Genomic DNA, 14117 nt, shown 5'->3' with positions numbered 1-14117 from the left:
CCACGATTAGAGTTTCCTCCCGACCACGGCCATGACCATGACTGGGGCCACGTCCTCTTCCACGTTTAGCTTGGTGGAAGTTCGTCTCATTCACTTCTGGGAATGGACAAGAACCAGTAGGTCGGCTTTCATGATTTTTCATTAATAGCCCATTATGTTGCTCGGCTACAAGAAGATGTGAGATAAGTTCAGAATACTTTTTGAATCCCATCTCTCGATATTGCTACTGCAGGAGCATATTCGAGGCATGAAAAGTGGTGAAAGTTTTCTCCAACATATCATGATCAGTAATATTATCACCACATATTTTCAATTGGGAAATAATTCTGAACATAGCAGAATTATACTCATTGATAGATTTAAAATCTTGTAGCCTTAGATGAGTCCAATCATAACGTGCCTGTGGAAGAACGACCATCTTCAGGTGGTCATATCTATCTTTCAAATTACTCCACAGTATGACTGGATCTTTAACAGTAAGATATTCCATTTTCAGGCCCTCATCAAGGTGATGGCGTAGGAATATCATTGCTTTGGCACGGTCTTGATTTGATGTCTGATTTTTATCTTTGATGGTGTCTGCCAGACCCATCGCATCAAGATGAATTTCGGCATCAAACACCCAAGACATGTAGCTTTTGCCCGATATATCCAGGGCTACAAACTCAAGTTTAGAAAGATTTGACATTATTAAGAAAAAGAAAGTTCGTACCTCTGATACTTTTAAAGTATTTGCTCGAGATGGCAGAGTCTCGTGCTGATAACGTGTTATAAAATAAAGACTGTAAAGTAAAGACAAGTATAGAGAGAAACTGATATATTATTCAACTTCAAATTCATGTACATAATGAACTGAAAACTCCTCTATTTATAGAAGAAAAGAAGCAGCTGCGAGGCTTTTCAGGAAGCAGCTGCAAGGCTTTTCTTTAGCTGCTTGTAAGCTGTCTGCATGAGCTGCTTGCAACCTGCCTGTTTAATAAGAAGCTGCTGCAAATCATTTCATTGAGCTACTTGCAACCTGCCTGCATCAGCTGCTTGTAGATAAATTTCAACAGAGTACTAAATGGATAATCTTCTTCAGGAAGATTATATATAGCGGAGTAATAAATGAAAATCCACAATATAATTATTTTCATAACAAAAACTGAGTATTGAAGCAAATCTTGCTAATTCCAATTAGCCCCAATCTCTTCAAATCCAACTCTCTCACGCCTCTCTCTTCATTTGACTTCAACTTCAACACCACATTTACAAACACCCAGATATGTGAGATTCACTAATTCACACCGGAGAAGAGAACCCAGCACAAAGAACCCTAAATCGTCTCCGACTTAGAACCCTAAACCTTGTCCAACTCCTCTTGTCCTGGCGATAGAGCCCTAGAAAGGTAGCTACATCCTACAATTAGTCAAAATCTTTGCATCTTTCGGGATAAACAAGCCCCATCGGAGCTCATTAACGTTGTAAACAATATCGAGATGAGGTATTTTACCCTTTCTCTTCTCTCACCTGTCGATTTGCTTATCCCACTAACATAGATCGGGTTTGTTTCTTTGTTTTCTTTCAAGATCTAACTTTTGAGAGCTAATGTGGTACGCATTGAAACCTAGAAGTGGTTGATGGTGTCTACCTGAAGAGCTTCGGTTGAAGCTTCAAGAGTTTTGTATTTTTCCAGAATTCCCAAATTGTAAAAGGTCCATATCTTCCTAGTTCAATTTTTTTATTACTCAAACTTAAACTTGGGTAAGAATATTTTGTGTTTGTTCTTTTCATTTCTTTCTATATTCTAAGTAGTTTACAAATCATATTGCTCGTGAAACAATGTCACTAAATATTTTTTTTGTACATAAGGTTTATGCTTCTTCATTTCTTTCTATGTTTTAATTAGTTTGCAAATTTTATTATGGTATTTTAGGTTTCATCGTGAAGCTAGAAATGTATTCTATTTGCTATCGAGTTCGAATCTTTTTTCCAAGGGTGAGATTTGATTGGGGCAAACAAATGCATTGTTGGTAGAAAGCATATCACCTAAGAAGTTGACTCAAGAATTTATTTTATTTTAGGTTTCAGATTTTCATAGGATGATGACAAGAGGGCAACAAGATCAGCTTTTCTTCATTATTGATCTTTACAAACGTAATCTGTATCCTCAAATAATAGATACAAGGATTATAAATCCGTAGCCACTAAACTAGTTATTTTATGAACTAATTTTCTGCAAGTAATACAAGAATTATTGCTTATGTTCTGATTTAGCGTTGAAGTACAACCAGATCAAGTGTTTTTGGAACTTGAATTGCTTCCACATAGGACAGTAACACCAAACAGCTAAGTTGTATTAGGTGAAATAGTGCTTTGGCTTCTAATTATGTGTTCCTCAATATGATTTTGGGGCAAAATAGTTTTTTTTTTAAACATAAATTTTATTGTTATCTGTTACCTTTGTTATGCCACAAGCTATAGCTAAATTTTTTTAAACTATGCAAAGCAATAAGTCTTTCTAGTTAATGTCATAGCCTCTTTATTTTAACAAATGCTTAGGAATTTTTTTTCCGTGTGAAGGTTAGATAGGTGTGCTCCAACTCTAGAGATATGAAAATGTTGAACTCCCAGCACCATCCACATTAACATGTAAATTTTGCTATGGTAAGAGATGTTGTTGATCCAAAAAATCGCCAATCACAAACAGATTAACCAACATATTCTACTTGACAAATTTCATATTGAAGAATAGATAAATATGAAATTCTCATAGGTGAGTATAACAATTTGATTGAGCAAAATGAATATTAGTAACTTTAAACCCATAGGTTGCTGGCTAATATTTCTCTGTTCTTATCAAATAGTAGATGCATTTTGAATTAGACGATATCTCTTCTAAAAATAGAATCATTCAGGACGTATGCAATTCATGGATTAGCTTATGGTGCACTTGAATACTTTGACCTTGTGTAAAAAAGATAATTGTCACAACCCAAACCAATGAGCCGCGACCGCAGTCCGCCCTTCCTTGAATTATTCGGTCATGCAATACTTATTGAATACAAAGAACAAAATTCATTTCGACCCCGTCGTAGTTCTCAATCATTTCGTGGCACCGGTCATGAGATGAATTGAAATAAGCATGAGGGAATACTGGACATAAGATGACCCAACATGATATACCGACTTATACATATGATGCACGGGCCTATAAGACCAGAATGATCACTCATATACTGAACATAGGCCGACAAGGCCATACAATCTTTCATATACATGACATATTTTTACATGCCTCTAAAAGTAGATAAATACCATAAAGTTCGGGACATGGTCCCGCCATACCAATCAATACAAGTCCAAATCATACTGACCAAATAAGCAACTCCGGAGCAAATGGAGCGCACCAACACCTTTCGCTGAGCTGATAGCCTACTTGGAGGACTCTCAACCTGTTTATCGGGACCTGCAGGCATGAAATGTAGCGTCCCCAGGCAAAAGGGACGTCAGTATAAATAATGTACCGAGTATGTAAGGAATGAAAATCAGTAAATAAAAGACACGAGAGAAACATGGAGTAAAAGACTTAACATGTAAGTCTGTATAGCTCTGTGAATCGTTTAATATTTATAATGTCGTGCATATGCGTATAAATATTATATCATGCATAGGTATATGCATACATAACATCATCAAGCCCTCTAAGAGCATCCCATCATTTCATCACGGCCACTGTGGGAAAAATCATTAACATATACCAGCTGATCAGGTGATGGTGCGTATATAACGCCGTAACCTTTTCCAATATATCATACATATATAATATACGCGTATATAACACCTTCTGGTCATGTGTCCATGTACACGTATAAATGAATGAAATGCATAATAAGTACGTTAATAAGATTTCTCGGAATGTCACAAGATCAATATGCCTTTGATTAGTATCAACTACGTATTTTTCTGAGACCCATGAACAGAAGATATAATAATAATTCACATGGGGAATCAAGAACATAGGCACCTCTAATACTTTTATGAATAGAGTCATTTATGATAGTTGTACATTTGCTCGTTTCGTTTGTATCGTATGGATCATGCCAAAAGGAAAGAAGGGATAGCCTTTACATACCTGAGCCGATTCTCTTGACAACCCCTCTAACACACGTCAATCACGAAAAAATATGTAACGACGAGATCGAGGTAGGGAAAAATCCATATGATATTGATATTCTTGAGAAAGGTTGTACCGTGCTCCCTTAGAATTTGCAATTCACGTTGCACGTTGTAGGGGTTTATAAGAATTCCTTTTGAGAATTCCATCCATTACTTATCAAGCATTTTTATTTCCCTTTAATGATGTAGGGAGGTGGTTTTTAATCATAGTGAGTGGGGTCCACTTTAGGTGATGACTTAGCCCAAAATTCTCCTAAATATGCCACCTAATACATAAACCAAAGAGTCATTGTCACCTAAATTGTCTTGCTGCCACGTTGAGGGTGATGTCCCCACCTAATAATTATCCACAATTTTCTAATTACATGGTTAATCTCTCATTAAACTAATAATTAACCCATTTCTCATATAATTAAGTAATATCCTAGTTTACTCAAAATACTAATCACTTTTAACACACTTTATATACCTTACTATCACGGTCATGTGGTACCTTGTATGGCACTAGTCCATAAATACGGGGTATTATAGCTTGAACCGTATTTTATCTCCAAATGTTAAACTTCGACGAAACTCATTTTCTTCGATTCGCTTACCCTCTCACCTTCACGAATTTACTTATCACTTGTTTGAAATAGCATAATACTTATAACCTTAAAATAATCTTGTCTTTGAACTGATGTCAATTATCTTACGACAAATTCAACATACAATATTACGGGGTGTAACATCGTCGTAATACTGCAGAGCGTAACATCATTCTTCCCTTTAGAACATTCGTCCTCGAATGTTGACTGATGCACTTATCGGTCTTATAACCGGATAGCTTTTAGGAATGGTTTTAATACTGTCCTTGCCATTTAGGCAACTCTTCTGTGAATAAATCCAAAGTCCAGGGCATTCCCACCTTTAGGCCTCTTTCTCACACCACGACCTGTGGTTGGAATTCTTCCAATCTCGTAACTCTTGCTACCTTCTGTCATGCAGCCTGTACGACTTTTTCCTTGTATGTGCGCCTATGCGACTCTTCCCTCCAGCTTTTAGCCAATCTCTAGGCCTCACTTTGGGAACATATACAGAACTTGACAAGATGTCCCTCCAGCATCTATAGGTATACTGAAGTTCTTCACTCGGTATTTTGTCAAACTTACGAATATTGCTATATCTTATTTCATAGACCAAGTTATCTATTCGTATGACTTTACTGCATCTATGTAGGTCATACTATACCATAACTCTTACTTCGATTTATTATTACCGAGGTCTACTACCCAACTCCAGGTTACTCTCTTGCTGCTTATCATATATGTATAAATCTAAGTCCTTCAATGCTACCATATTACTGTTCATCTAAAGAATGACATCTTTATCTCCTCTCATACGTTGGAACTCTATCCATGTATTGTTGATTTATCTTAATGTTGATCCATAATCTACCACTGATAACTTGAAACCTTTTACGTAATACATTGTCACTAGGGCTCACGTCGCATCGAGGAATATTTGAAGTGATTTGCCTGATCCACCTAGGAATAATACTATACTTCAATAGTTGTATTTCTTAGCAGCCCAATGTGATTCATCTTATGGGGATATTCTAATCCCGTACAATTCATGAAACCGCTTTTCTTTAGATCATTACTCAATCGGATGTCTAAACGACATCCTTTTATCTATCACAATTACACCCTTATTCTACTACCAAGGTAATATTCCATATTTTCTAAATGCTACTAGTCTTAGACTCCTTTGAGTTTATTCAGGCTATACTGAGCTTTCTATAACTTAGAGAAACTATCAGCTCTCTTGTTTTCACGGGTTTAATCCCGAAAACTTATCCATTCTCGTCACCTTCTCACTAGCCTTTTCTTATCCTTACTCCTGTCTTCCTAAAACCTTGTCGCTCTACCATACTTTCGCTTACGACCTACACATATCTATTTATACTATTCGCAACCTTCCTTCAACTTGCTTGCACCATATATTTCCTTATGTTATTCTGGAACATCAAGCGAGACATCACATCGTCTCTAACTCTTCTTTACTCTCTTAATTAGACCTCTCGATATCTGAAAACCATAGGCTGAAAGATATGCCACTAGTTACACCGCTATCATACCTGGATACTGAATCCCAACGCTTCTAGCCCTCTATCTGAAATATGAATTATTCACAACCTTCTGCAACTGAGTATCTCATACATTGTCCACCTTTACCGTACTAACCTTAAAATCTCATATCGTATCTTCTACCTCTTTCATAACCCCCCTTCCACATAGGTATAATTCACTTCCACAACTTGAAGTTCTCTTATAATACTTGCACCTCTGGTGCATACACAATCTGATGGGAGCTCTATACTGACTTCTTATAAGGTTGGTACTCTTCTAACTGGCTTTTGTCTTAGTTCCCACGCATGCCAGAATTTTGTGCAACTCATATGATCTCGAATTTTACTTTTGGTTTCACTTCCCGCTTATTAGCCACGATAGGTGCCACTTTCTTATGGAGTACATGCAATGTTGTAGTGAGACTGCTATTACAAGACCATTTCTTCTTCAAGTTACTATGCTTGGGTTGAAGCTCTTTTCCTTATTTCCTTAGCTAATCTTTTGTTGTAGTACTTGAGGAACACCCTCTGACTCTTATAAAGTTGCGAGCTTATTAAATCATTTACCATACGGAAATTCCATGCTCATGTGCTTGTAGGGTTGCTTCTGAACTGAAATTTTGGTTGTCTTCCCAGTGAGACTTTCTTTTATTTCCGTAACATTCATACGGTACCTTTAACTACCCCAACTCCTATATGAATATTTTTCAAGGGTCACGATATCATTATCTACAAGACTGGATTTACTATGTTGGGGTTCACTATGTTTATCTTGCACGGTCTATTGATTTGTCTGTATCCTCTTGTCTCGCCATAACTAGGCTCTTGCTGAATTAACTACTAACTGCTCGTTGATCCATACTCATATCTATATTTCGCGTAATCTCTCTTGGGATATGTCCTTTGTCCTAACTTATCTCTCGCACTCGCTCCTTATTTATTACTAACATCCCGGGCAGGAACCCTTACTTCCTTTCCTTGACGTCGTGTTTGCATAATGTTCTGAAATCGTAGAATATCTGTAGGATTTGAATAAATGACATGTCATCCCTTTCTCATTTTTATCACATTCTTCCTTTATCATTCCAAAGTTATTAGAACCACTTAACTCTGACTTAATGCCACATCACTCCATATTCTCTCCTTTTGGGGAGTACTAAGATTTAGTACTACGATGATCTATGTATAGATGTTTTACATCTTCATCTTTGGCATCTTTCACATCATCGATGACCCTTACTTGCCTTGCTAAAATCCTTCTGTACCAAGGATAACAAAATTCCTTACTCACGAGGGGGACACCTAGTATAACTGGCACACATAGTCCCTTAATCTTAACTTTGCTCACATTACTTGCTTTAGGGAAGCGTCTTCCTGAATGACCTTTAAAGGTTATTCTTATGTCGTCCATTCTATTATCGCCGGAACGCAATCTCTGAAATTCTAATGATGCCGACTATTATCAAATCACTCAGTCCCTAATTCATGTTTAGTTTATCTTGTTCCAGCCCATACTGATTTCTATTACTCTAGGGTCTAAGTTTTCCTTCTGGTAGTCGTGTTGGAGTCACGAACTTATTTCTCGAAATGAGGATATGACTCTATGGCATATACTCTTTTGTTTTCTCAAGGACTGTCACCTCTCGTCCTTTCTTTCACTTGACTATAGACTCTGTAATACTGTCATTTTTTTGACCTACCGTTGTTATCCATGTATCACATCCTACTCATAATGTTTCATTAACTCTCTTCTTATTTCCCTGCTAACATTTTTGTCTATCACTTTATTCCGAAAACTTCAGCAAGGCGTTCTTTTGCTTTTAGCTCCCCTTGCTCCATCCACTGGCTCTTCGGGTTGCCTAACATTCTCTCTCTACTAGGGACGGGAGCCACACTAAGGTAATATTTATCCCTTCCAGGCTTCCAGTGCCTATCTTTGATTTTTTTTTTAAAACATTCTAGTATTCATATCTAGATATACTATTCTAAAGTCACCATCTGGGTGTCTCACAAGGAGATCTATTAGCACACTAGCAATATCCTTCGAAAATGTCAACTAACGCAAACAATCCATCCACCATTTTAGGTTACTTTAACCCCAGCCGGATCCTGATATCCCGTCCTTCTCTTAAACTATATTTGTTAGCTCCCATAAGGCATAACTGAGATGGGTGTGGCCGATTGTACATACATTTGTTATTGTTGAAGATAACTCAAAATGCTTATATTTCTCTGCCTGAATTGTAAATACTGATAATCTTCATTAACTGGACATCTCATACCCTTCTTTACCTTGCTTCTTTTACTTTTTGAAACTGTATCCATCTTTAGATTATCTTATTCTTTTTACCATATGGATGGATAGATATTCATGCTATAGGGCTTCTTAATAAGCTTACATATTTTAGTACACACATGATCTGCTGAAGACCTCACATTTACTCATCATAAGCATGATGCAAAATCGAGTTCCTCTGACTCAACTCTTCCATAGCTATATCTCTTACCAACCGTATTTCTAGATGTAAGTATCGTCTTATTACGAATAAAATAGAATTTAGGAGTTTGAATTCTTACAAGTGAGCTCTACCACACGATCTAGAGTAAGAAGAAAGAGTGACAGTCCTAAATGCCCTGTAGCCTCCTGCTTATAAGTGTGGTGCAAAGCACACCCATAAACAAAACTATACTAGACACGGCTTGTAGACTCCCTAGGACAGAACTGCTCTAATACTACTTTTGTCACGACCCAAACTAATGGGCCGCGATGGGCACCCGGTGCCTTACTCAACCGAGTACCAACATAACATATTTTTCGTATTATACTATCATAGGTAAATGAACCAGAAAGGCTGTCATGAGATGACTTGAAATAAGCATGAGGGAATACTCAACATAAGATGACCCAACATGATATACCGACTTATACATATGACGTACGGGCCTATACGACCAAAATGATCACTCATACACTAACCATAGGCCGACAAGGCCATACAATCTTTCATATACATGACATATGTCTACGAGCCTTTAAGAGTAGATAAATACCATAAAGGTCGGGACAGGGTCCCGCCATACCAATCAATATATGTCCAAATCATACTGACCAAATAGGCAATTCCAGAGTAAATGGAGCGCACCAACACCTTCCGCTGAGCTGATAGCCTACTTGGAGGACTCTCAACCTGTCTATCGGGACCAGCGGGCATGAAACGCAGCGTCCCCAGACAAAAGGGACGTCAGTACAAATAATGTACCGAGTATGTAAGGAATGAAAATTAGTAAATAAAAGACATGAAAGAACACATGAAGTAAAAGACTCAACATGTAAGTCTAAATAACTCTATGAATCGTTTAATATTTATAATGTCGTGCATATGCGTATAAATGTCATATCATGCATAGGTATATGCATACATAACATCATCAAGCCTTTCAGGGCATCCCATCATATCATCTCGGCCACTGTGGGCAAAATCATCAACATATACCCGCTGATCAGGTGGTGGTGCGTATATAATGTCGTAACTTTTTACCATATCCCATACATATATAAGATATGCATATATAACGTCATCTGGTCATGGGTCAATATACATGTATAAATGAATGAAATGCATAAGAAGTATGTTAATAAGATTTCCCGGAATGTCATAAGATCAATATGCCTTCGATTAATATCAACTACGTATTTTTCTGAGACCCATGAACATGCGATATAATAACAATAATTCACATGGTGAATCAAGAACATAGGCACCTCTAATACATATATGAATAGAGTCATTTATGATAGTTATACATTTGCTCATTTCGTTTGTATCGTATGGATCATGCCAAAAAGAAAAAAATGGGATAGCCTTAACATACATGAGACGATTCTCTTGACAACCCCTCTAACACACGTCAATCACGACAAAACACGTAACAGCAAGATCGAGGTAGGGGAAAATCCGTATAATATTGATATTCTTGAGAAAGGTTGTACCGTGCTCCCTTAGAATTTGCAATTCACGTTGCACCTTGTAGGGTTTCATAAGAATCCTTTTGAGAATTCCATCTGTTACTTAGCAAGCATTTTTATTTTCCTTTAATGATGTAGGGAGGTGGTTTTTTAGTCATAGTGAGTGGGACCCACTTTAGGTGATGACTTAGCCCAAAATTTTTCTAAATATGCCACCTAATACATAAACTAAAGAGTCATTGTCACCTAAATTGTCTTGCTGCCACTTGGGGGTGATGTCCCCACCTAATAATTATCCATAATTTCCTAATCACATGATTAATCTCTCATTAAATCAATAATTAACTCATTTCCCATATAATTAAGTAATATCCTAGTTTACTTAAAATACTAATCATTTTTAATACACTTTATATACCTTACTATCACGGTCATGTGGTACCTTGTATGACACTAATTCATAAATACGGGGTATTATAGCTTGGACCGTATTTTATCTCCAAATGTCAAACTTCGACGAAACTCATTTTCTTCGATTCACTTACCCTCTCACCTTCATGAATTTACTTATCACTTGTTTAAAATAGCATAATACTTATAACCTCAAAATAATCTTTTCCTTGAAGTGATGTCAATTATCTTACGACAAATTCAACGTACAATACTACGGGGTGTAACATCGTCGTAATACTGCAGAGCGTAACAGTAATGCAGGTTAATCGTTGCTATTAGAGTTTGCTCGTAACTGTGTTAATTCCTGCTTCAGTTGAAAGTAAGATGTGATGATACACGAAGAAGTCCTTGAACTAGTTGTGTATTATTTCCTTAAAGATGTAATTTGTATTGAAATACTACCTCTTAAGTAAATTGTAGTTGCCTTGTCACTCGAAAATGAAAGTGTGTTGAGAAATTGATCATACTTTAAAATGTCAATGTACAGAGGGAAAAGTCTAATAGTTGGTGCAAAGTGTCTAAGCAAAATATTGATCTTAATACATGTAGTTGTCTCTCCACTTGTGGACTTCTCTGTGCATGCTGATGTAAGCCTAAATATATACAAAAATGTACAGTTACAAAGCCAAATAGATGTTTCCATCTACTATCCTATTAATATACTAAACACAACTAGTTACAGAAGTAACCCACTTTATTTGCAGAAACAAAATAACAATATATTTAAGTTCTTAGTATTAATAAAAATTCTAATAACAAATCTAATCCTCTATTCACGGTATTAGTTATCAATTGTTGTCCAACATTGTTTGACTAAGATGTGCAAGCCAGATACACTACTAAAAATCTGCTAAAAACCGATCAAATATTTCCGACCAACATTGGTCGGTCAAAAAAAGCGACCAAAAACCGTCCAGCTTGGACGGAAACTGAAAAAAAAATAATTTATATTTTTTTAAAACTAAATACCGACCAACGTTGGTCGGTAAATTGGTCAACGAATTGACCTAGCTGGTCAGACAAGAAAATTTTGGATTACCGACCAACGTTGGTCGGTAATCTGGACCCAATTTTTTAAATTTTAATAATTATTTTATTATTTAAAATATTTTATAATATTTAAGAATTTATATTTAAAATTACCGACCAACGTTGGTCGGTTAATGTAGGGGAAGCATTTACCGACCAACTTTGGTCGGTAATTATTATTTTCTGCAAAATAACCGATCAAAGTTGGTCGGTTATTACGTCAACATTGGTCAAACTTTCGAATTACTTTTATATTTACTATCTAAATAATATAAATGTAATTCGTTAACACTTTTGTAATACAAATAATGAATACATTAACATATACTATATATAACATGCTATATATGTAGTTAAAGTAGTACAACGAAGCGTGTTATATGTATATATTAATGTATATATGTATATATATATATATATATATATATATATATGCACGCGCGCACACACACACACAAACATATACTATAACAACCTATATATATATATATATATATATATATATATATATATATATATATATATATATAGTTAAACTATTACAATAAAGTGTGTGTGTGTGTGTGTATATATAGAGGTATAGCCGTATATATATAAGAACATGAAGCTCTAGGACCACGGGGTCGGGTTCTTTAATTTATGGGATAGACTTGTGAAGATCCTAATTAGTATATATAATTTATCATCAAATATATCTATTTGTAAATTGATTCATCGACTTATAACTTACTTAGATGCATCGATGAATATTAAAAATAAAACGTTTGACCTATATAGACTAATAGTAAAAATAAAACATCTCGACCTATATCGATTAATCTATGCCATGCATTATTAGTGATGAATGAATGAAAAATAGAAGAATTAATACATATATATATATATATATATATATATATATATATATATATATATATATATATATATATATATATATATATATATATATATATATATATATATATATATATGGATCACAAATTAAATAAACGAAAGAAGTTATTAGTATTAAGTAAACGAGTTAAATTAATAGGTCAAACATGGTCAAACTTTAACAAGCTATATATATACACACTAACATATACTATAATAAGGTATATATATAGTTAAAGTATTACAGTGAAGTATGTTTTTGTGTGTGTGTGTATATATATATATATATATATATATATATATATATATATAAGAACACGAAGCGCTAGGACCACAGGGTCGGGTTCTTTTAGGGATAGGCTTGGGAAGATACTAATTATTATATATACTTTATCATCAAATATATCTATTTGTAAATTGATTCATCGACTTATAACTTACTTAGATGTATCGATGAATATTAATCGATGATTCATCAAAACTTCTCGACCTATATATTGATTAATCTATGTCATGCATTATTAGTGATGAACGAATGAAAAAAGAAGTTATTAGCATCAATTACAATATAGTGTATGTGTGTGTGTGAGAAATTACTCACATACTTAAATTATAACTTAGAAAATTTACTTAGATAGATACTATTATAATTTATTAAAATTAAATAGTTAATATAATTATTTATAAAGATTATGCTTATAGTTTATAATTATTTATAATAATTGCATAGTTAAATAAAATAAATACTTGTAGTTTATAATATTTTTTTATAGTTTATAATATTTTAAGAAAAAAATACAAAAAAAAGAATTTAATTTTTTGTTTTAAAAAACCGACCAAAGTTGGTCGGTTTTTGGTCAAACGGTCAACACTTAATGTACCGACCAACTTTGGTCGGTAATTCTGAAATCAGAATTGAAAAACGGGGGAACCCCCATTTCTCTCTTATTTTCCCCCCTCCTTCTCTATTTCCCTCACTCAAAACCTTCCCCTCTCCTTCTCTATTTCCCTCACATAAATTCCATTCCCCACCCCGCGTCGCCACCGCCCAGCCGTCGCCGTCGCCGCTACCACTGCCACTGCTGCCCCTCTCCTTCTCCATCTCCTAAAAATTCTAGGTTTGAATTACAACTCATTTATTTATTATTTCTAGGTTTTGTTAATTAGTTGTGAATTAGTTTCAATTGATTAGTGTTTCAATTATTTAAACATTGCATTTTATTGAGGATTAGGGTTTAGGTCTTGTTTTAATTAGTTTTTTAACTAGTTTTATTAACTAATTAGTTTTGTTAATTAGTCAATTAGTTATGAATTAGTTTTAATTGATGAGTGTTTCAATTTTGAGTTTGTATTGTCTTGAATAGTTTAGTTAGAATTGAATTATTAACTTTGTATTGTCTTGAATAGTTTAGTTAGAATCTAGGGTTTACGATTTGTTCTTGTGAATCGAACTTTTAGGGTATGGGTTGAATTTCTTTTAGTTTAGTTAGTTTATGTTTAAACTCGTAGGATATGAATTGAAATTTT

General features: G+C 34.9%; 1 long non-coding RNA gene across 2 annotated transcripts; it reads left to right on the top strand.

Annotated features, from left to right (window-relative positions):
* Positions 1–1055: 1055 nt before the first annotated feature.
* LOC104119407 (uncharacterized) lies at positions 1056–2242 on the top strand. Of its 2 annotated transcripts, XR_691435.4 has the most exons (3): positions 1150–1694; positions 1916–1977; positions 2064–2242. It is a non-coding gene; the product is annotated as an uncharacterized lncRNA (long non-coding RNA). The 2 variants fall into 2 exon arrangements; XR_011411527.1 differs by lacking the exon at positions 1916–1977 and having other exon boundaries at positions 1056–1694.
* The last annotated feature ends 11875 nt before the right edge of the window (positions 2243–14117 follow it).

Source organism: Nicotiana tomentosiformis, chromosome 10 (assembly GCF_000390325.3).
Source record: "Nicotiana tomentosiformis chromosome 10, ASM39032v3, whole genome shotgun sequence".
Lineage (NCBI taxonomy): Eukaryota > Viridiplantae > Streptophyta > Magnoliopsida > Solanales > Solanaceae > Nicotiana > Nicotiana tomentosiformis.
Note: the sequence above shows the minus strand (reverse complement) of the source record. Positions and strands in the feature narration are given on the sequence as shown.